The sequence below is a fragment of the Squalius cephalus genome (genome assembly GCF_949319135.1).
Source record: "Squalius cephalus genome assembly, chromosome: 23".
Classification (NCBI taxonomy): domain Eukaryota; kingdom Metazoa; phylum Chordata; class Actinopteri; order Cypriniformes; family Leuciscidae; genus Squalius; species Squalius cephalus.
Window position 1 is genome coordinate 2,763,426 of NC_137144.1, and position 24,075 is coordinate 2,787,500.

Sequence of the window (24,075 nt, forward strand, 5' to 3'; positions counted from 1 at the left end):
CAGTAAATCCCAGGAAATGATAATCGATTTATTAAAAATTAAAGTTTAACTATATAATCCATTCCCATGTGTATCATAATTTTATTGCTTATCACATCATTATTATAGAGAACACAAAACATTCCTCCCTAGACAGGGGACAGTGGTTGACTAGCAGAATATATGTCAATCATTTGATAGTAAGTGCTTAAAATAATCCTGTACAATCCCATCCACCACCTCACAAAACAGTCAAATCAAAAAGCTCCTTAAGATAAGTTTAATGGAGGGAATTGTTGAAGGTAGAACAAGTAAATGTGATGTTCACAGGCGGCCACAGATTGCATCTCTATAATGTGATGCATCATTGTGAATGTGGGCTTCTGGTGGGTATGGCTCATCCTCCATAACATCTGCCTGCTGATCCTCGTCAATTTGGTCATTGGATTTCAGGCAGATGTTATGAAGAATGCAACAGGCTGTGACTGCAGAAGAAATGTTCTTTACTTTTTTCATGTGAAGACATCTGAGTCTCCTGAATTTTGATTTTAAAATTCCAAATGGATACTCAATAACTACACGAGCAGAATTAGGTTTCCTATTGAAGCATCTCTGCCTGACAGTCAAGTGACCATTGTCTCTGTATGGCTTCATAAGCTGAAGCGAGAGAGGGTATGCAGAATCTCCAATTATATGCATGCCCTCAGGAACCAGGGAATGTGGATCTTCCTCAAGAAGTCGGCCTACCTCTGACAACCAAAATGCCCTTGAATCATGCCAACTACCAGGGTGACCCACACTGACATGACAGAACCGCCGCTGACTGTCACAGAATCCTGTAAGAATTACAGAATAGAACTGTTTCCTATTGATATAGGCCACAGGATTCTCACAGTGCGGTTTTACTATTGGAATGTGGCATCCATCAACTGCACAGACAGTTTTAGGAAACCCAGCTGTTTCGAATTCTAACTGTGATATGTGCAGGGCTTGTCCTCTGGGCCAGGAGATGTAAATGTGACAAATGTGTTATTACAAGAGAACAGAAATCATGCAGGTGTGTTGAAACAAGACCAGATAGATTTATATCCCTACTATTTACTGAAAAAGCCATTTTAAGTAATGAGCACCAAAAACCACCAATTATTATTAATAATTAACATACATAATGCATTATACATAAAGGCTTCAAATACAGTTTGCCACAATATCTAATAATAATTATTATTAATAAATTATGTTCTTGTTTCAACTGTAAAACACTTTCTGAAATCGAAATTGTAACAGGGTTCAGATGTTATGGGAAGAAGGAGGCAGGAACCGGTGAACATTCAACATTTTAATAAATAAATAAACAAGATACAAAAATGAAAGTAAAAGCCAGCAGCCCCTCACGGACGACTGCAGGCAACACAAAACAGAAACAACACATCAAATAAAATCCAGGCCTGTCCTCTCTTGCTCTTCACTGTCGTCGCTCCTCCTTTATGCTTCCGCTCCTCCGTGAGAGATGCGAGACCGGTGCGTCGCGCACGTGTCGCTCATTATCAATCACGCCACCGGCCTCGCGCCGTCCTCCCACGGCCCTCGACCTCGTCGTGCTCGCCACATACCCCCATCGCCCCTTGCAGGCCAGGGGGCACCCACGCGACTGCGCCTACTCCCCCCCCCCCTCCCCGGGGGGGACCGATAACGGCGGCTGCTGTACCTGGGCTGGGGGTATGGATAGACAAGGTACGAGAGAAAGGAAACGGAAGCACGAGGAGCGACCGAATGTGTACCACAGTGATACAATCTAATGAAACGCTCGTACAAAAACCTCTATTCCACTCGAGTGAACACACACTCCAGCAGAGAGAGAGAAACAACACTTCAACACACTGATATTAGAAGATCCTCAGCTCTTCTCAACACTCACTCATTCAGATTTGACTAAATGCTTTCTGATATAACACTGTTTAAAGAAATATATTTGATGAGCTGTGACCTCTGAGGTGACCTTTGACCTCTTTAAACATGGATGATGTTGTGGAGTTTCTCATAATGATGCTTCTGTTCTTCATATGCAGATCAATCATCATGATTCACAGAAAAACCTGCAGCTTCAGACTTCAATCTTCAGTGAAAATCTCTTCAAATAATGAGTTTATTGAATATTAGAGCCAAAGTCAATAGAAAGTGTCAACAATGAAAATATAAAAGGTATTTTGCATGTTCTCCACAGTCAAGCATGTTTTCATATTCAAGGTCTGTTCTAAAAGTATCTGGACTGGTTATGAATCTCCACACAAGATCATGAAACGTGAACAAGCTCTAATATGTCTCCATCTTTAACAGCCTTTTTCTTCTCCATTTGATGATTTCAGACACACATGAGGCTTCATGATAGATGGAGTGACACCATGAACTCTGATTAGAGATTCACAATTAGTCCTGATACTTTCTGAACAGACTCATGATTCATGATCTTACTTTAGTGATGGCGGTTCATCTAGTGGAAGTGTAGCAGTGATGATGGTCACATGACTGAATATGGACACAGAGATGGACGTTCATCTGCACATCCTCAGTGTCTCAGTAGTCACAATAAAAATACTAAATAAAGTCATGATTCTGTAACTCTAGTGTATATTAGTTTGTTATCAGCACAAGCTGTTGTAAATCCTGCCCACTTCTTTGCATTGTCAGCACATGCTTCAGTGCTCTGAGAGTGTTTATAGTGCTGTGAGTTTAACACTTCATGACTGAGAGCAGAACACAATCTTCATCATCACACAAGACTAAACTACAGCAATGAACACAATCAACATCTTCATCTGGACCATTGCACTGTTTATTCAAGGTAAGATGTAAAAACTGAGTCTGGTTTTGGTGTTTTTGTAAAAGTATATGATGATAATAGTTTAAACACAAATAGTTTTTCTTTTCTCTTCTTCAGAATCCAGAGGAGTGACTCTGACTCAACCTGAAGTTAAAACTGTCCAACAGAGTCAAACAGCAACAATAGAGTGTAATATAGATGTAGGAATATATGGCAGCTACTTACACTGGTATCAGCAGAAACCTGGAGAAGCTCCTAAAATCCTCATATATCTGACATCAACCCGTTATACTGGAACTTCATCTAGATTCAGTGGCAGTGGATCTGGCAGTGATTTTACTCTGACCATCAGTGGAGTCCAGACTGAAGATACAGGAGATTATTACTGTCAAAGTTATCACAGCAGTGGTTGGGTGTTCACACAGTGATAAAGAGTCGTACAAAAACCTCTGTCAGTCAGACGTCACAGTGACTGCACTGATACAGCTGAGAGAAACTGCAGCTGCTGATGGAGGATCACAAACTACACAATATCAATGTTTAGTTCAAAGTTTCTAAAGACTTTAAAAATATACATTTATCGGTAGTAATGTATATATATGTATATATATATATATATATATATATATATATATATATATATATATATATATATATATATATATATATACACTCACCTAAAGGATTATTAGGAACACCTGTTCAATTTCTCATTAACCCTCTGGGGTCTGAGGTGTTTTCTGGGTCCTGGAGGTGTTCTGACATGCTCTGACATTTGTGCTTATTTCTGTTACTTGTGACATTTTCATGGCTAAAGTCTAATTACACTGTATTCAGCACAAACTCTGCTACAATAATATATAAGCAGCATGTATGTAAAAGTTTGTAGTTTTGAGATAATGACATTTGTGTGTGGTTTGTGAAAATACAAAAAAAAAAAATTGTCACTGAAATAAGGCCATGAAACCCCTACTGATTATTTCTTCACAAGACTTTTGGAAATTGTATCACGTAGCCTAGAATATTTGTTATAACATGTTATAAGCTCATTTCAAGAGCCATCCATCTCCCCTCCATGTAATTGTCATCTTGACAGTCGGTGACACGTGTAGTGTTCATCACAGAGAGAGAGAGAGAGGGGCAGACAGAAAAAGAAGAACAGACACTGAGATGGACAGAGGGGCAGACAGAGATAAGAGACACAGACAGAAATGAGAGACAGACTGAAAGACAAACAGTGCACAAATCCAGATAGGTTGGCGCTTAAAAGGGCCTTTGGTTGTGGTGATCTACTGGTGATCTACTAGTAGGTAGGTAGGTAGAATCTGGTACAATCTAAAAAAAAAAACTAAAAAAAAACACTGGTTTAGGGGAAGGGAGTTATTGGGACAGAGACAATGAATTTACTTAACAGATAAAATATAACATTTTTGTGACTGGTGCAGCTAAATATAACTTTTTTAATGAGCACTGAAGATCTCAACAACTAAAATGGACGCAGTTCTGTTCACTCGGAGTCTGGAGGACAACTATCAATCCGCTGAAATAAGTCCGGATAATTAAACAGAAGTTTACGTTGCAGGATTACAACCGTAAAACTGAACGGACTATTTTCTTTAGCGGAAGCAATAAAATCATATTTAAATCAATACACTAAACTCCTTTTTAAAATCAATATTTTGTGTCAAATGATTGATTTATTTGGTAAGTAGCCATGTAATAGGATAATGTAGAGAGATGCGGTTGTTATAACGTTAGTGAATAGGGAATGTGAAGGTACGTCACGCAGTGTTGTATTATGGGACGTGGGCGCCATCTTTAGAGGCACGATCTCTGTTTACGTTTTCGCCGGCCGTTGCTTTGGCTTTTAATTGTGGGTGTGTTTGGCTAAAATGAGGTAAAATTGAAGAACGGAAGAAATGGAGAAGTTAAAAGAAAAAGAGAAGGGACCCTACCGAGACAAACTAAATGACACTGCCAAAAAATGTTATTTGGACAAACTGTCCGAGATAAACAACATAGATCCATATGATTTAGCAGCCCAAGACTGGATTACGGATCCAGACGCACTACCTCCGCTCACATATCTGGACATCGTCAATTACCTTGTTTTTGGATTAAGTGTGTACACTTTGCAGGAGTTTAAGAGCTATAAATCCCTTCAAGCTCATGAACAGTTTTGCAGCAGCTGGGTACAAGACCTCCTCATTCACCGGCCGGCTAACTGCGAGAGCACAGTCGTACTGGCAAAGGTATTTTTTGACCAAGTTATTTAAACAAACAAAATGCTAAATATTCAGCTAAAGTTATGTTATTTTAAAGAGTCATAAGCAGTGGGTTTGAACAGTTGCATTTTCAATAAAAAAAAAAAGAAGATTTGTTACAATCGTCAACATAGTCTAAAAACCCAGTTTTATTTTGCTTGTGGTGGGCAGATTTATTTTTGTAACTCATGTGGTTATGTTGATTAGAAATGAATGAATAAATAACTTACAATCAATAATTTACATTACATTATTTTTACATTGAAATACATAATATACATTTACAAGTTAGTTCGACAGTGTTAGCATAAAAATAAGATAATTTAGGTGTTTCTGCTTAATCACAAATTAATTTGTTACATGATCTGACATTAATTACCATTCTGTCTTTATGTACAGGTGATGCACTCCCAGCGCCTTAGTGAAATTCCTCTGAAGGCTTGGGTTATTATGAACACCAATGGTGAAGTTTCCTCAGCCCATTGTACATGTATGGCTGGTGTTGCAGAGACTTGCACCCATGTTGGGGCCTTGCTTTTTAAAATGGAAGCAACTGTCCGGTGCAGAGAAATGAGGACTGTCACAGACATGTCTGCATACTGGATCTTACCAAGTAATGTGAACAAAGTTCACGGTGAGGTAGGCCATAAGATTAATTACACTTCTGCTGTTGCCATGCGGAAATCAATGAACTCTCTGTTGGATGGTAAGACTGACAACAAGCATGGATTAAGGACTTGTACCAAGACGATCCCTACACCATCACCTACACATTCAGAGCTAAGACAGTTTTACACTGATCTTCATAAAACAGGTGGCAAGTCTTCTATACTGAGTGTGCTGCCAGATTACTGCGAGGAGTTCAGAGATCCTGTGCAGCCTATCACACAGTTGAAATCCCTTCACTGCCTACATGACCCCAGGCTTGTTGGATGTGATTTTTCAGTATTGGAACAGCACCGCCAGGCACTACAAAAACATGCTGATGTTTCAGAGGCACAGGCTGTAGAGATTGAAAAGAGGACAAGGAAACAGCAGAAATCTTCATTATGGTTTGCTGCTCGAGCAGGCAGTGTCACCGCCTCGAATATGCATGCTGTTTATGCTACTGATATCAAAGCACCAGCTCTGTCAACTGTAAAAAAGGTTTGTTATCCCAAGGACAGCAAATGTAGCACAGCTGATGTCAATTGGGGCATTACACATGAAGAGAGTCCAGAGAGGAAGTAATTGGCGCGAGCAAGCTCCGTTATCCGGATATTGTGAAAAAAAAAAAAAAAAAAAAAATACTAATAATAATTAAACGAATTAAAAAGTATTTTTATTATTTCAACAGAGCATCAGAAGAAACTCCCTGGAACTTTTAAAAAATATATTTCGGAGCTTAACTTACTGTAAAAAAAAAAACTTTTTTTTTTTTTTTTTGCTGTAAGATGCACAATGGTTCTTTTTTTTTTTTACATTTATTTATTTTATTGAATTTTTAAAATTACAGAATTCAATATCAAGTCCTTGACACATTACTTTTACACATTTTCACATTTCGTAACAATAGAGTTTAAATAAAAAGAACCAAAAAAATTCAATAAAATAAAATAAATAAAAAATATAAAAAATTAAGGGCATCACAAATGTATGTTAAATTAATTTAGCAGAGATAGGCCTACAGATCTTTGGACTTTTCCATTTTTAAAAAACTTTTTAAAAACCCAATCGGCTCGTGTTCTGGCTTACTGTAATATTTCAAGACCGAAATAATATTATTAAAATAAAGAAATTAATGAATACAATGATAACATCTAAATAAATGTTGATAGATTAGTTTTAAAAATATCAATAAACAGCAAAGCAATCCAGATTCGAAATAATAACCAAAATAATAATACATAGTTAATATATAAACCGTGATAAGATCTCGTGAATAAATGTTGATTAAACAGCTTCTGTGCTGCAGCCCGACTGGCAGAAAGAATCGTGCTGTTGCACGAAAGATGCATCCAATTGAAATGCATTAGTTTAAAAAACGTGCTGGAGTTACGAAAATAACGAAATAAACGTGTCTCTGCCACGAATAAATAGATTAAATTACGTGACTAAATCACGAACTGCCGTGAGACTGGGTTGCCTCAGAATTCCGACATGGATAAATGTACGCAGCAATATATAATGAATGTTCATGGGAGATCCGTAATTGACCTATGGCTACGCCCCCAAACGCGATGAGCCAATCACAGTGCGCATAGCTAACCCAATACACTCGGACATTCTCTGCTTCCACGTCCATTGCAATGCATTGCAGTTAGTCAGTTTTCATTCGTTTTTATATGTTTTTTATTGCCATTTTAAGTTTAAAATGGTCAAACGGTGTGCATGGGGTACATGCAACTCCGACAAGGTATCCTGAGAGGCTGGCCCATACAAAAATGTAATATAGGCCTATGGCCATATATGTACTTATATTTTAAATAGCATGACATATATTTATACATATATTTGACTTATCTGAGAACACAATATATGCCAGCAACATATATGAACATTTATGTGTCCAAACATGAGAAGAAAATATTTGAGTTCATCCATATATGATACCATATATCTGCATATATTACAGTATAGTATTGGTTTCTCGCATATATGGACAACATTAAGTATAAATATGTGACATACATATTTGTTTTCCACATATTTAATAAATGTATGTAAACATACACTGTAACCCTTTACTGAAAATTTACAGCGAATTTCTTACAGAATTGTACTGTATTTCCATAATACAGTATTAAGCTATATCTTTTACAGAACAGCTGTAAATATACAGCACATTTCTGTTTTCATCCCGATACAGTATCATACTGACTGTAAAGGCATTGCATTGTGGGATTGATTTCTTTCGAGCTCAATTCAGTTCAAATGTGATGCGTCAAGCGAGCAGACAGTTAGTAGGCAGCTACTACAGGCAATTGTTTTGTCAGCGGGATTCAACTGATCAGAATAATCATTCCTTTTATCAAATGTCTGCGAATCTGTGAGCAATTTTTAAGCTTTTGTGAGCTTCGGTTCGTGTTTTAAACAGTAGTTGCCTGTGACGCAGCAGAAAATGGACAACGTTAACGGTAACTTAGGCTACATGAAGACGGATGGAAGAATTTGTCATTGAATAATCTAACCTGCACCTGTGACGATAAGTGGGAGTTAGAGTTTGAGAAGATGGAAAATTGTTCAACTGAGTGATACGGTAAGCCAATAATATATAAGTTATGTTTTTTTGCGTTCACATTTCTGCATTGTTGCCACGTATTTGGTTTGATTTTGCGAACACGGTTTACTACCATGGCCGCGCAAGCAATTCTGACTCTGTTCCATTTGTTTACCAAGTAAGTTAGCTGCTAACGTTAACTTCGACATAATAGGCAACATTTACCATGTTATTTGCATGAAGTGCTTTTGATATGTTTCGTTCCAGGCTTTGTAATCTGATGGCCAGTGTTAATGCAAGTGCTTTACAGTTAACGTTATAGTCTATGTGGTAAAAAAAAAAAAAAAAAAAAATGCTATCAAATGCTGTCAGTTCTGTGATCGTGCTTTTGAATCGTTGTCAGAATTTTGCTAGCACAAGAAAATCCATGTTCCTAATGCTGTTTTCAAATGTAGTATTCCTGATTGCCATCCCATGGTCCTACAACTACTCCCACAATTCAAAGAAGTTAGACGGTGTTATCCTTCAAGCAGATAAGTAGAGATTATTCAGCAAATCTCATTAATTTGTAATATGTTTTATGTTTTGGTTCTGTTGATCATGGCTGTGCTGTCCTTTGTAAAAATTGTTTCAGGAATTTGCATCGCTGATGTCCAGCAATCTACATTTGCCAGAGAGTCCACGCCTTATTTCCTGGTATGTAAATGTCACGATGTGACAAAAATTAGAAAAAGAGATTAAAGCCCTTGTGAATGCAGTGTTATTTGGAGACCTCCTGTGGACGCCCGTCTCATTGCACTGCGAATCTGTTGCCATGGCAGCGAGGCCAATTGCCTGATTGACAGCAGGTGTGGAGAATTACAGAGAGCGTTGTGAGAGGGACACGTATTCAGATGGGGCTTTAAAAAGAGAGAGGAAGCAGACTGTCAGTCGTTGGTTCTCCTCCCGTGAGATACTGTGTTTTGTCGGCGGGTTGTTTGTATTTGAGGCTGGGCTGTGCAGCAGGGCGAAGATTGAAGCCGAGAAAGGGAAAGGAGAGAGTGAAGTTTTTGTCAACGAAAACCCAAGGGATATCGTCAGTAGTGGGAAAGACGCAAAGTGATGAGTATTGGATTCGTTGTTTATATGCACTGACACTGAAGTGGTGTGGAGAGTTTGGAAAGTGTGTGGCACGAGTGAATTATTACACCGAGTGAATTATTGATCTGTCTCCAACCTTTGTTCTTCCTTCACTGAATGTGACGATTGCTGCATCCGTTCTGGCTGTCTCCGAGAGAAGTTGAGCCCTTGTGAGAGACGAGAGTCGATCTGGTGGGAGAAAGACCGGTGGGTGAGTGCTGGCCCGAATGCACGGTGTGCGAGTGGAATGCAGTGCCTGAAGTGACGATTCACACGGTTTGTGTGGTGGAGTGAAGTTTATCGTGTGGAGAAGTATTAGTAGTCTGCTGTGCACTCTCTTCTATAGTCTTTCACCCGCTGTCTCCGAGCAGGGTTTGTCACATCAAGCGCCCAACTTACCAGTTTGAGACAGCCCCGCTCTGTTAATGCTGTTGACCCGTTAAATCCTGTTACATTGTTACAGCGTACAGCTGAACTGGAGCGTCTTGCTTAAAGCATCCTTCCCGCCTGGTGGTCTCCACATGTTCCTATCGAAAGCCGCTGCCCTGGTCCGAACGAGAGAAGGTATTGCCGTTGAATGTTTCATCTACTGTTGAATGGTCAAATCCTGTTGCATTGTTACAGCGTACAGCTGAAGTGGAGCGTCTTGCTTAAAGCATCCTCCCCGCCTGGTGGTCTCCACATGTTCCTATCGAGAGCCGCTGCCCTGGTCCGAACGAGAGAAGGTATTGCCGTTGAATGTTTCATCTACTGTTGAATGGTCAAATCCTGTTGCATTGTTACAGCGTACAGCTGAAGTGGAGCGTCTTGCTTAAAGCATCCTCCCCGCCTGGTGGTCTCCACATGTTTCTATCGAAAGCCGCTGCCCTGTTCAGAAAAGGAAAAGGTATTTAAAATGAACGTTTGATATGCTGTTGAATAGGTAAACTCTGCTACCTGGTGACAGTGCACAGCCGAAGTGGAGTGTCCCGCTCAAAGTGTCCTCTCCGTCTGGTGGTCTCCACATGCCCCATTGAAGGCTTTGTCCTGTTCAGAACGAGAGAAGGTATTTCAACTGAACGTTCCATATGCTGTTGAAAAGTTAAACCCTGTTACCTGGTTACAGTGTACAGTCAAAGTGGAGTGTCTCTCTCAGAGTGTCCTCTCCGTCTGGTGGTTTCCACCTGTCCTATTGAAGGCCTCCGCCCTGTTCAGAAGGAGAGAAGGTATCGCCGTTGAGCGTCGCATATTGTTGAACCATTGAACCCTGTTGTATTGTTGCAGGGCAGAGCCGAGAGGGAGTGTCTCGCTTGAAGTGTCCTCCTGCCGGGTGGCCCTCCGCGCCCGTGTTGTAAATTGTTGCCGCTGTTGAGAAGGAAAGAGAATAGCTGCGGCACGTACCTCGATCTAAGTGTCGTCCTGCTGTCCAAGGTCTCCTCCCGTCACGGCCCAAGGCCCAGTTCCATTTGGCTCGGCCCAGAAGACACCTGCTGGGACATATTCACCTGCTTCCCCTCCTGGCCCGGCCCGCTCGCCACCTGCGTCCCTGTGACCCGTCTGAGTCAGAGATCACCGCCCCCTGGGTACTTACCTTTGGGCAGCCTCCGGGACTTGTTCCATCCTCGCCGCGAGTACTTACCTGGTTCCAGTCCGAATGGGGTCCGTATAGCCAAGACTTCCTTGCGAGCTCTGTAAGGAGTATTTACCCAGTGACCTACCTGGATGGTGTGCGTCCTCCTCTGATCCCTCTCCGACGAGCTGCAGGGTGTCCACGAACGTTCATCCCGCTCTAGTCCAGGGGGCCCATCGGATCGCTTCTGGCGACGAGAAGTAAGATTTTAATTAGGACTTTTAAATTATCTGCTTTTAACTCAATAAAGAAATTGTTATTCCTTTATCCGTTGTCTGCTTGGTCCTTGACACGCTCCTCGAGGTGGTACCCGGTCTCCAGGGGTGGGTGCAGTCTGGTCCGGCCCACTCCGACCTGTGACAGAACTTGGCGTAGTCGGCAGGGTTACCGCCTCGAGTGGAGCGATCAAGGTCCGAAATGGCAGAGGAAGAAGAGCCAGTGGCCAGGCAGCCGGTTATGCCTTTCTTTATGGGGGCCCCGTGGGCCCAGAAGTACGGAGGTCCGGGGTCAGAATTGAGCCTGTCAGCGTGGAAGGCCCAGGTGGAATACCTGGCAGGGCTCCAAGGGTTAAATGCCCTGCAGAAGGTACAGTTTGTATTAAATTCACTAGAGGGAGAAGCAAGAAGAGAAGTACAGGCAGCACCGGAAGCAACCCGCACCACAGTCCGAGCCATCTTTGATTTCCTCACGGTACAATACGGAGACACCACCCCGGTAGCTGTCCTGAGAACACAATTCTTTAATTGTAGGCAAGGGCCTCGACAAGCTGTTCGGCCATTCGCGTTGCAACTGAGGGAACAGTTTACCAGGCTAAGGGGGAGACAGGACCATGGCCTGGGCGACGAGGAGACCCTATTGCGAGATCAGTTTCTGTTAGGATTACGGGAGGGCCCCGTACGTCAGAGGCTGCGGGTGCAGTTGAGACGGAATCCTGACCTCACGTTCGAAGAACTGTGGCAAGAGGCTCTAGCCCTTGAGCGTGATCACACCGAAGGTGTGGATCCTCCTAGCTGTCTGGCTGCGAATGCTGTTAGTGGGCCTTCGGCCCCTGCCCCTTCCGATTGGAAGCATGCCCTCCGGGAAGAATTGAAAAGGGATATCCGTGAACAAATGTCTGATCTGTCCAAATCTGTCATCGAAGAACTCCGCCGAGAACGCCTCCCTTCATTTCCTTCACCGCGGGAGCGGGCCTACTCTGACGGGAGTCGCCCTCCAGAGCGTCGTTTCGCCCGATCCGTGGGTCCCCGATTCCAGTGGGACGAACAGGGGCGTCCTATCTGTAACGGTTGTGGAGAGGCTGGACATTACATCCGCCAGTGCCCTTCCAGACGTGCTTCGCAAGGGGGTTTTTAGAGTCTCCGGCCACTGTGGGTCAAGTGGTCGGGACCCCCTTTTCAGACCCTTCTTCTCCTGGACTGTCTAAAGAACGCCTGGTGGGCTGCTGTCCGGTTATCACGGTCCGAGTTAATAGCAAGAAGGTGCAGTGTTTGTTGGACACGGGGTCACAAGTCACTCTGTTTGCGGAGAGCCTAGTTCAGGAACTATTCGGCACCCAGGGCCGGCCGACGACTGAAGCCCCCTGGTTGACTCTGCGAGGGGCCAATGGGCTCGATATCCCGTATGTGGGATACGTAGTGACAGACCTAGAAATCCATGGTATGGTTGTACCCCAGAAGGGAGTGGTGGTGGTTCGTGACACGTGTCTGGGGTCTCATCGCGCCCTGCTGGGCATGAATGTCATCTCCGAATGCTGGGAAGAGCTGTTCCAGAGTGGGCCGGCCCGAGCAACGGTGACACCTGAGGGCAGAGAATGGGAGCGTATTCGGGCGGACTGTCGCCGAGTTTGTCTGGCCAAGCAACAGGAGGACCGGGAGAGCACTGGGAGAGTGGCTTGCCGCTACGCTTTGTCCATTCCGGCTCGAAGCGAGGCGATGGTCTGGGTCAGGGTGCCCCCTAGACTTTACCACCCGGAGGAGTGGGTGCTGGTGGAACCACACAACGATGGCCCTAAGGTGGAGGTGGCCAGAGGACTGGCATCCGCCCAAGGAGGCCGAATCCGGGTGAGAGTCCGGAACACGAATCCTTTCCCGATCCAATTGTATCGTCATCAGTGTCTAGTCCGAGTTATCTCGGTGAAGCCCCAGCAAGTGCAAGAGCCAGGAGAAGTCAAGTTCAGCCAAGTAGGCCCAACTGTAGTGGAGGTTGCTTTGGCGCAGACGGGGATACACAGCAGAGAGGTTGGAGAAGGACTGCCGGCCCACCTTGGAGGTGAGTCCCTACGGGGAGAAGGGCTGGAGGAGGACCAGACAAGGCGGCTTAAGGCTTTTCTATCTAAATGGCCACAGTTGTTCTCCACCCATGATGAGGACTATGGGTGTACTAACATCGTTAAGCATCAAATTCCCACGGGAGAGGCCACACCCAGTAGAGAGCGCTACCGACCGGTGCCCCCGACATTGTATTCTGAGGTTCGTGCTCTGTTGCGAGGGATGCTGGATAGAGGGATCATCCGCGAGAGCAGCAGCCCTTGGGCGGCCCCGATCGTACTGGTGAGGAAGAAGACAGGTGCATGGAGATTCTGTGTGGATTATCGGAAGTTGAATCTAGTGACAAAGCGGGATGCTTTCCCATTGCCTCGAGTCGAGGATTCCCTTACGAGCCTCACACGGGCGGCCTGGTATTCCACACTAGACTTGGCGAGCGGCTACTGGCAAGTACAGGTGGACGAGCGGGACCGGGAGAAGACGGCCTTCACGACCCCCTTTGGGTTATATGAGTGGGACCGGATGCCCTTCGGCCTCTGCAACGCCCCTGCCACGTTCCAACGACTAATGCAGCGCTGTTTAGGGAGCCAGCTGATGGATACCACCCTGGTGTACCTGGATGACGTGATTATCTATTCCCCCGATTTTGAGTCTCATCTTCAGCACCTCGAGCAGGTGTTCCGCTCTCTGGAAAGGTACGGGCTGAAACTCCAACCGGATAAATGCCAGCTTTTCCGGAAGGAGGTAAAGTTCCTGGGCCATATCGTGAGTGCGGCAGGAATCGCTGTGGACCCAGAGAAGGTGTCGGCCGTACAGGGGTGGGCGGCCCCAAAGACCGTGCGCCAGGTTCGATCCTTCCTCGGCTTCGTGGGGTACTACAGGAGATTCGTCAAGGATTTCTCTAAGATCGCCAAACCCATGAACCAGTTGCTGGGTGGAACGGGACATGCTCGGGGCCGAGGGTCCCCAGCGGTGCAGTGGGATCAGGCATGTGAGATTGCCTTTCAGAGGCTCAAGCAAGAGTTGTTACAAGCACCCATTCTGGCATACGCCAATTTCACACAGCCCTTCATTCTTTACACGGACGCTAGTCATCTGGGCTTGGGGGCTGTCTTAGCCTAGAAACAACAGGAGGAAGAGAGGGTTATCGCTTATGCTAGTCGGAGTCTACATCCCGCGGAGAGGAATGATGCCAACTATAGTTCCTTTAAGCTCGAGTTACTGGCCATGAAGTGGGCGCTCAGTGAGAAGTTCAAGGACTACCTATGGGGAGCAAAGGTAACCGTGGTGACCGACAACAATCCGCTGGTACACCTGCAAACCGCCAAGCTGGGGGCGGTAGAACAGAGGTGGGTGGCTCAGTTGGCCAACTTTGATTATCAGCTTCAGTACCGGCCAGGAAGGGAACATACCAACGCTGACGTGCTGTCTAGGTGGCCTGAAGGAGGGTCGGAAGATCCGAGACCCATGCTGGAGGCAGACCGCGATGAGGGAATGATGGTGGGCATTGTGGAGGCACCGGGGCAACCATCGGAGGAACCGCCTGCAAGTTGGGGATGGGATCCACAGCGTTGGAGGATGTGGCAGGGCAAGGATGAGGACCTGTTATTGGTCCGGGCCTGGTTGGAGCAGGGCAATTGGCCGGAGGGTGCGGAACGCCGGGCTCAAACCCGAATTGTGAGAGGCCTGTTGGGCCAAAGGGAGAGGCTCCATCTGAAGGAGGGGGTGATTTGTCGGTCCCTCCAGGACTCACACTCGGGTGACCCGGTCTGTCAGGTAGTGGTTCCCGAGGGGAGGTGTCACGCTCTGCTGGAGGCTTACCACACCAGGCTTGGTCATCAAGGACAGGAGAGGACGACGGCACTCTTGCGACGCCACTTCTACTGGCCTGGGATGGAGGGAACTACGAGGGCCTACCTGCGGGGCTGTCCGCGCTGCACCTTGTTCAAAGCCAGGAAGGAGCCTCGAGCTCCAATGGTCCCCATTCGAGCCAAAGCACCGATGCATATCATCGCTATGGACTATCTGACGTTGGGTAGGCCGGTCGACCGTATTCAAAACATCTTAGTGATCACAGACTTGTTCACTAAATATGCCTGGGCCATCCCAACTCTGGACCAGACCGCCATCACCACTGCTAATGCCCTGTGGAGGTACGTCATCCAGCCCTTCGGGTGTCCTGAAGTGCTCCATTCGGATCAAGGACCAAATTTCGAATCCAGGGTAGTACATGAGTTGTGTCAATTGTATGGATGCAGGAAGACCCATACGACGCCTTATCATCCTCAAGGGAACGGAGGGTGTGAGAGGTTTAACCAGACGCTGATTGGTCTCTTGGGGACCTTGGAAGCTGACCAACAGGGACATTGGGTTGACAACCTCCCGGCGATGGTACAGGCATATAATTACAGCATTCATAGCACGACCGGCTACGCACCAACTTACCTGATGTTCGGAAGGCATGTGAGGCTACCAGTGGACCTACTGCTGGGGACTGCGGCGGCTGAAGAGGGAGGCAGCGTAACGGGGTGGGTGACCAGACACCATCAACGCCTTCAACTGGCCTATGAACGGGTCTCGGACCGAATCAACCAAGCCGCAGCCAAGAACAAGAGGTTGTATGACCGTACGGCTCGAAGTGCACCGCTACTGCCTGGCGAGAGAGTTCTAGTTCGAGATAACCGACGACAAGGAAAGGGTAAGCTCAGTGATCGGTGGGAGCCCCAGCCGTATGTGATCCAACGACAGCCGCATCTCGATCAGCCTGTGTATGCCATTCGTCCCGAAGGGAGAGCAGGGCCCGAGCGGGTGCTCCACCGCAATCTGATGCGCCCTTGTCCAAATTATCCCAAACCCGCTGCAGAGAGACCGCCGACTGAACCAGTGTGGATGCCTCCCGTGGTGGGATGGGCTGTGGTCCCTCGGAGAGTGGAGATAGGGCCAAGGCCCGAGGAACCTAATTCCCCGCCAAGACGGTCCCAAAGGGAGAACCGGGGACAACCCCCGGCCAGATATGGAGATTGGGTGTCCGGATCCCGTTCTAGGGACTAGAACGGTTTGGCAGGGGGGTATGTCACGGTGTGACAAAAATTAGAAAAAGAGATTAAAGCCCTTGTGAATGCAGTGTTATTTGGAGACCTCCTGTGGACGCCCGTCTCATTGCACTGCGAATCTGTTGCCATGGCAGCGAGGCCAATTGCCTGATTGACAGCAGGTGTGGAGAATTACAGAGAGCGTTGTGAGAGGGACACGTATTCAGATGGGGCTTTAAAAAGAGAGAGGAAGCAGACTGTCAGTCGTTGGTTCTCCTCCCGTGAGATACTGTGTTTTGTCGGCGGGTTGTTTGTATTTGAGGCTGGGCTGTGCAGCAGGGCGAAGATTGAAGCCGAGAAAGGGAAAGGAGAGAGTGAAGTTTTTGTCAACGAAAACCCAAGGGATATCATCAGCAGTGGGAAAGACGCAAAGTGATGAGTATTGGATTCGTTGTTTATATGCACTGACACTGAAGTGGTGTGGAGAGTTTGGAAAGCGTGTGGCACGAGTGAATTATTACACCGAGTGAATTATTGATCTGTCTCCAACCTTTGTTCTTCCTTCACTGAATGTGACGATTGCTGCATCCGTTCTGGCTGTCTCCGAGAGAAGTTGAGCCCTTGTGAGAGACGAGAGTCGATCTGGTGGGAGAAAGACCGGTGGGTGAGTGCTGGCCCGAATGCACGGTGTGCGAGTGGAATGCAGTGCCTGAAGTGACGATTCACACGGTTTGTGTGGTGGAGTGAAGTTTATCGTGTGGAGAAGTATTAGTAGTCTGCTGTGCACTCTCTTCTATAGTCTTTCACCCGCTGTCTCCGAGCAGGGTTTGTCACATCAAGCGGCCAACTTACCAGTTTGAGACAGCCCCGCTCTGTTAATGCTGTTGACCCGTTAAATCCTGTAGCAACAATGACTTATGTTAGGGAATTAATTAGCTCAAATTAGCATTAATGTGAATATGCATAGGTTGCTTACATGAATTAAAGAATTCCCAAATAGGGAATTGGTCAAAACCTCGGCTTATATCAGAGGTTACACAATTACTTGTAGTACTCACTGATATAGACGGGTAGAATATGTTCAATTTGGGGAAATTTTAGGTATAAGTTGAAGAATGTTCATTTATTGTACGAACTGTACGTCCAGCACACAAAATGTACAATATCTGAACGGAAATCTCACGTCTTTAACACTGATAGACAATTCCTTTTCTGTGGCCACAAGAAAATAATTATCTTGGTGTTTTAGACCATTTGAGATTTCTTTCAATAGTAAAATTTATCGTAGAGCGTTAAGAGGTAAAAATCTGCACTACTCAGGGACTTAGTATTGAAACAAACAGGCAATCTCAATTCAAATGATTTAACAAAGTTTATTCAAACGAACTACTGGTTACATATACTAGTTTAAATCACACAGGAGTAAATATGCATAAACAAAAACAATATACGATCGCAATGAGGAATATAGCAAAAATAAACGTAAAAGAGAAGGAAAAGAGAGAGAGATGAGAAAGAAAGAATAAGAGGGGATTTTAAGAATGGCTTTGTGTGTGGGTCCAAGGATAGCGTAGTAAGAAGAGGTGTGTGTGTGTGTGTGTAGGAACACACCTTTAGCAGCACGTGGTCGTGTGTTTCTGTCTAGGAACACGTGGATATGTGAGCGTGTATGTGTGTGTGTACGTGCAGATGTGTGTGAAAAAGAGTGCGTAAGTGTGAGTGAAAGAATTTAGAGGTAGATAGATACAGCTCAGTCTTTCACAACGAAACCCCAATAGACACAGTAATGTTAGACACTTTAAACAGCACTTCAGATTGTAAATTTAAAGTCTACGTTACTCTGGGTGAAGATCGGCCTTTGTGTGTCCGTGCGTCGAGTCGGAGTAGACAAAGCGTCTTGGTCACGTGGTCACCGAAACAGAGGTCACAGCGTCTAGTTGCTATGGCGACTGGAAACGAGCGAAAACTTAGCAAGATGATTTTAGCTTTAAGTTGATTTCGTTGGTTGGTTGAAGGAGACTATCAACTGAAGTAAAAGTAGTTTTAAGAAAATAAAACTTGGAAGAAAAATGAAAATAAACGCGAACGAGGCTTCCAAGGATGGAAGAAGGCGTGTCGTCTTTCTCTCTCTCTGGCGAAGTGCACTTTAGAGGAGGAAAACATGATATTTTAAAGGGGCCCAACTCACGCCCTCTCACGTATGTGAGCCAATGGTCCTTAACGGCGGGTCGGGTCCACCTCCTGACGTTTCAAGGGTCGATACGCCCCTTCCAACTAAGTATTGGAAGATAAATTCGTTCCTAACATTAATAACACTGGGATTAATAAGAGAATGCATCCTCTGATATTTTGGGTTAAAGATTCCACACCGTTGGGATTTATGGAGCACAATGATACCACGAATGGTAACTTTATGACATAGTCACCCGCGGATACATGATTTTTCGCGATTATAGTCACATCAAATGGATTACAAATCAATAAAACTATATAGGCATAATATTTGGGATAAGGGATCATGCATACATCAAGAGAATACATTTTAAACATTTCACAAGATGATTTTGAGTCACACGTGTAGGATCTGTGTGTGTTTCTGTGTGTGTGTGTCACTGAAAGTTCACCACGCTGCTGAACTTTTGCTCTTGGAGCCACGGGGTGATGGTTTATGTGTGTGTGCTGGCTTGGGTTGATTAGATTAGCGGCCAACGCGTCCGGTCGGACACTGTTCTGTTGTCCTGAGCAGTTAATCAGTATCTCAAACGATCTCCAGGTGTTTTAAAGATTGTAGACATCACGGCGTTTCTGTTGCTCATGACTCCCCGGAGGGCAATAAAACCAAAAGGCGCTTGTTGGTTCGAGAACAAGAATTCTGTGTGTTTAGGTGGAAATCGATGAGTTTTTCTAATTGTCGGCGCCATTTGGGTCCGCACGTCCTGCACGTCCTGCGTGGCGGCATTTGTGAGACAATAGAGGTGTTTGTGGATTACGATGCCAGTGATTTGATTAGGTTTCAGACCACAAAGGGGGGTTTGATTACAGGGTGATTTCAGTAGTTTAACATATAGAGAGAGAGACGGTGATCTGGCCATGTCCCTTGCGTTACAATCCTGTTACATTGTTACAGCGTACAGCTGAACTGGAGCGTCTTGCTTAAAGCATCCTTCCCGCCTGGTGGTCTCCACATGTTCCTATCGAAAGCCGCTGCCCTGGTCCGAACGAGAGAAGGTATTGCCGTTGAATGTTTCATCTACTGTTGAATGGTCAAATCCTGTTGCATTGTTACAGCGTACAGCTGAAGTGGAGCGTCTTGCTTAAAGCATCCTTCCCGCCTGGTGGTCTCCACATGTTCCTATCGAGAGCCGCTGCCCTGGTCCGAACGAGAGAAGGTATTGCCGTTGAATGTTTTATCTACTGTTGAATGGTCAAATCCTGTTGCATTGTTACAGCGTACAGCTGAAGTGGAGCGTCTTGCTTAAAGCATCCTCCCCGCCTGGTGGTCTCCACATGTTTCTATCGAAAGCCGCTGCCCTGTTCAGAAAAGGAAAAGGTATTTAAAATGAACGTTTGATATGCTGTTGAATAGGTAAACTCTGCTACCTGGTGACAGTGCACAGCCGAAGTGGAGTGTCCCGCTCAAAGTGTCCTCTCCGTCTGGTGGTCTCCACATGCCCCATTGAAGGCTTTGTCCTGTTCAGAACGAGAGAAGGTATTTCAACTGAACGTTCCATATGCTGTTGAAAAGTTAAACCCTGTTACCTGGTTACAGTGTACAGTCAAAGTGGAGTGTCTCTCTCAGAGTGTCCTCTCCGTCTGGTGGTTTCCACCTGTCCTATTGAAGGCCTCCGCCCTGTTCAGAAGGAGAGAAGGTATCGCCGTTGAGCGTCGCATATTGTTGAACCATTGAACCCTGTTGTATTGTTGCAGGGCAGAGCCGAGAGGGAGTGTCTCGCTTGAAGTGTCCTCCTGCCGGGTGGCCCTCCGCGCCCGTGTTGTAAATTGTTGCCGCTGTTGAGAAGGAAAGAGAATAGCTGCGGCACGTACCTCGATCTAAGTGTCGTCCTGCTGTCCAAGGTCCCCTCCCGTCACGGCCCAAGGCCCAGTTCCATTTGGCTCGGCCCAGAAGACACCTGCTGGGACATATTCACCTGCTTCCCCTCCTGGCCCGGCCCGCTCGCCACCTGCGTCCCTGTGACCCGTCTGAGTCAGAGATCACCGCCCCCTGGGTACTTACCTTTGGGCAGCCTCCGGGACTTGTTCCATCCTCGCCGCGAGTACTTACCTGGTTCCAGTCCGAATGGGGTCCGTATAGCCAAGACTTCCTTGCGAGCTCTGTAAGGAGTATTTACCCAGTGACCTACCTGGATGGTGTGCGTCCTCCTCTGATCCCTCTCCGACGAGCTGCAGGGTGTCCACGAACGTTCATCCCGCTCCAGTCCAGGGGGCCCATCGGATCGCTTCTGGCGACGAGAAGGAAGATTTTAATTAGGACTTTTAAATTATCTGCTTTTAACTCAATAAAGAAATTGTTATTCCTTTATCCGTTGTCTGCTTGGTCCTTGACACGCTCCTCGAGGTGGTACCCGGTCTCCAGGGGTGGGTGCAGTCTGGTCCGGCCCACCCCGACCTGTGACATAAACATTAAAGGGGTAGTTTAGCTGCTAAACCTAAAATGAAAAGCCATCATTTACTAACCCCACTGCAAAATATGTTTTTATTAATTAGTGTTTTTTTCTTGTTTCCAGTCCAGATATCTAAAATTCTTACATGAAGAAGCATTTAATAGACAAGTAAAAATGTTCTTGTTTTCTGAAAGAATAAGTCAAAATTAAGTGAGTTTATGCTTAAAACAAACAAAATAATATGCCAGTGCATTTTAGCATTCTAACCCTAACCAATTTAAATTTTTAGTTGAAAATTTTAATTCATAGAACTATGAATAGACAACTATATTGAACCACAGTGGAACCCACAGTAGTTATTTTAATTATTAATATGTATTTATTCTTTTTTTTTTTTTATTCCATTACAGGTCAATCTCTAAGCAACCAGTGCTGGATATTACGTTTGGAAGGTCAAGGTGTGTGTGAAGGATCACAGCCTCTTCATCACTGGCCTGGCAGCGCTGTTTGCCTCCTCCTATGAGTTCAGTTTGCAGTACCAGGAAGAGGCAGCACCTTGAGTTTGTTCAGAGGTTAGTCATTGGCATATTTGACATTCATATATATTATATACTCACCCTCATGTTGTTTCAAACCTGTATGAATTTCTTTCTTCTGCTGACCAGAAAGGAAGATATTTAGAAGTTTCTGGTCCCATTGACTTCCATAGTAGGAAAAAAATATACTATGGAAGTCAATGGTACCAGAAACTGTCTGGTTACTGACATTCTTCTAAATCTTCCTTTCTGGTCAGCAGAAGAAAGAAATTCATACAGGTTTGAAACAACATGAGGGTGAGTATATGATGACAGAATTTTCATTTTAAGCTGGTTCAGATCATACCTATCTGACCGCTACCATTTTGTCTATTTAAATGGAGAAAAATCGATCATAATTCCAGTAAACTATGGAGTGCCGCAGGGATCTGTGTTAGGCCCTCTATTATTCTCAATATATATGATGCCACTGGGAAATATTATAAGGAAACATGGAATTAGTTTCCATTGTTATGCTGATGACACTCAAATATATATTTCATCACGGCCGGATGAAAACGCTAAATTATCCAAATTGACAGAGTGCATTAAAGATATAAAAGATTGGATGACGCGCAATTTTCTTTTATTAAATCCAGACAATACAGAGGTAATATTTATCGGTTCAAAAAAACGCCTACAAAACCTCGCTCACTACAACTTTAATATAGTAGGATGTCCTGTTACTTTATCCTCTACAGTAAAAGACCTGGGTGTTATACTAGACTGCAACCTGTCTTTTGAAAATCATATTTCATATGTTACAAGAACAGCCTTTTTCCACCTTAGAAACATTGCTAAGCTACGTAATATGCTATCAGTTTCTGATGCAGAAAAGTTAGTTCATGCATTCATGACCTCGAGACTAGATTACTGTAATGCTTTGTTAGCTGGTTGTCCTGCATCCTCTATAAACAAGATACAGTTAGTCCAGAATGCAGCCGCCAGAGTTCTTACTAGATCAAGAATATATGATCATATAACACCGATTTTAACATCGCTACATTGGTCACCTATAAAGTCCCGTATTAATTACAAGGTATTGCTACTGACTTATAAAGCCCTAAACGGCTTAGCTCCAGTCTATTTAACGGATCTTCTATCGCTTTACAATCCATCGCGCTCTTTAAGATCACTAAATTCGAGGCTTCTGGTCATACCTAGGATATCCAGATCCACCAAAGGAGGGAGGGCGTTTTCATATTTAGCGCCACAACTCTGGAATAGCCTTCCTGATACTGTTCGTTGCTCAGACTCGCTCTCCCAGTTTAAAACTAGATTAAAGACGCATCTCTTCAGCCAGGCATTCATATAATACTTTTAATCTTACAGTTAAATCCGGTCTCTAGTTCATAAACGCCAGAGGAGAACTGGCCCCCCGACTGAGCCTGGGTTCTCCCAAGTTTTTTTTCTTCTCCATTGGGTGACGTGATGGAGTTTTAGGTCACCGTCAGGTCACTTGATGGAGTTTTTCGGTTCCTTGGCACTGTTGCATTTGGCTTGCTCAGTTGGGGATATTTTGGGAATATTAATTTATTTTTATCAATCAATAAATTCCACTAGAAACAAACCTTGTTGTATTATTTTGATTTAATACTGTGAAGCTGCTTTGATACAATTTGTATTGTGTAAAGCGCTATACAAATATACTTGACCTGACCTGACTTGACTTGACTTGTTGAAAATAAACAAAATCACAAATAAAGGTGTCTCTGGTTTCTTTCTGGGCCCTATGGGAAATGGAACCACATTAGAACAAGAAGGGAAATGTATAAATCAAATAAATGAAAGAATAGACAAGTGAATAGCTGACAGCTATTATTATCAAAGTAAAAAAAAAAGGAAAAAAAAAGGGGCTTAAGTGAGTGATCAAAACAGCAGGAAGGTTCTGAAATTGGCAATAATCAATAGCACGAGTGGCTAAACTTTTGATGTGCTTGGACCAGACTCCATAGTGGGTCACAGCTGCTGTGTGTTCAAGACACACGGTCCCTGTGTGTGTGTCCTTACAAAAGTTTAGTCAACATGCTGATGAAACTTCTCATTTCTTTAAGAATTCTCCTCTAGCTACAGAGTTTACATGTAATTAAATTTAGATTTAATTGACAAGGTAACTGCAAATTTAGCCGACAGCACTCAGCAAGGACTGCTCCTAAACTAGTGGCGGTGAAATTCACCTGGGAAGAATTGAAAATAAGGAAAAAGAAAGTGAAAAATCTGAACCCTAACTGGGGTTAGAGGAAAAGTATGTTAGATCACTTTGCACTGTGCCAAGCACAAGCTGTAGTTAAAGGCTTCAAGTAAATGATGCTAACTGCTAACTGTAGAAGTTATTATTTAGCTTAGCCTAAGCTGAATGAAAGCTAAGCTAGGCTAGGTTAGCTTAGCCATCTAGGCAGGTTTGTTTACAATATGATGTCACGGGTTAGCACTTCCTGTGACAAGTCGTTGTCATGGGAACCAGTGCATGTCAGAGCAATTCAACAGTCTATGAAGAATGTCTGCACATTTTAAATGAGTTATACATTATCAAATGAGTTAACATGTGGCGCCTATACTTTGAGTCTTTCAAAAACTTGATGTTACATTCA

At 44.5% G+C, this 24,075-nt stretch overlaps 1 gene segment (V, D, J or C); it reads left to right on the top strand.

The window, feature by feature from the left end:
- The first annotated feature begins 2,700 nt into the window (after positions 1-2,700).
- Positions 2,701-24,075, top strand: part of LOC307151171 (Ig kappa chain V-III region MOPC 63-like) — an 88,400-nt gene continuing 67,025 nt past the window's right edge. The window contains exons 1-2 of the V gene segment in view: positions 2,701-2,821; positions 2,918-3,213.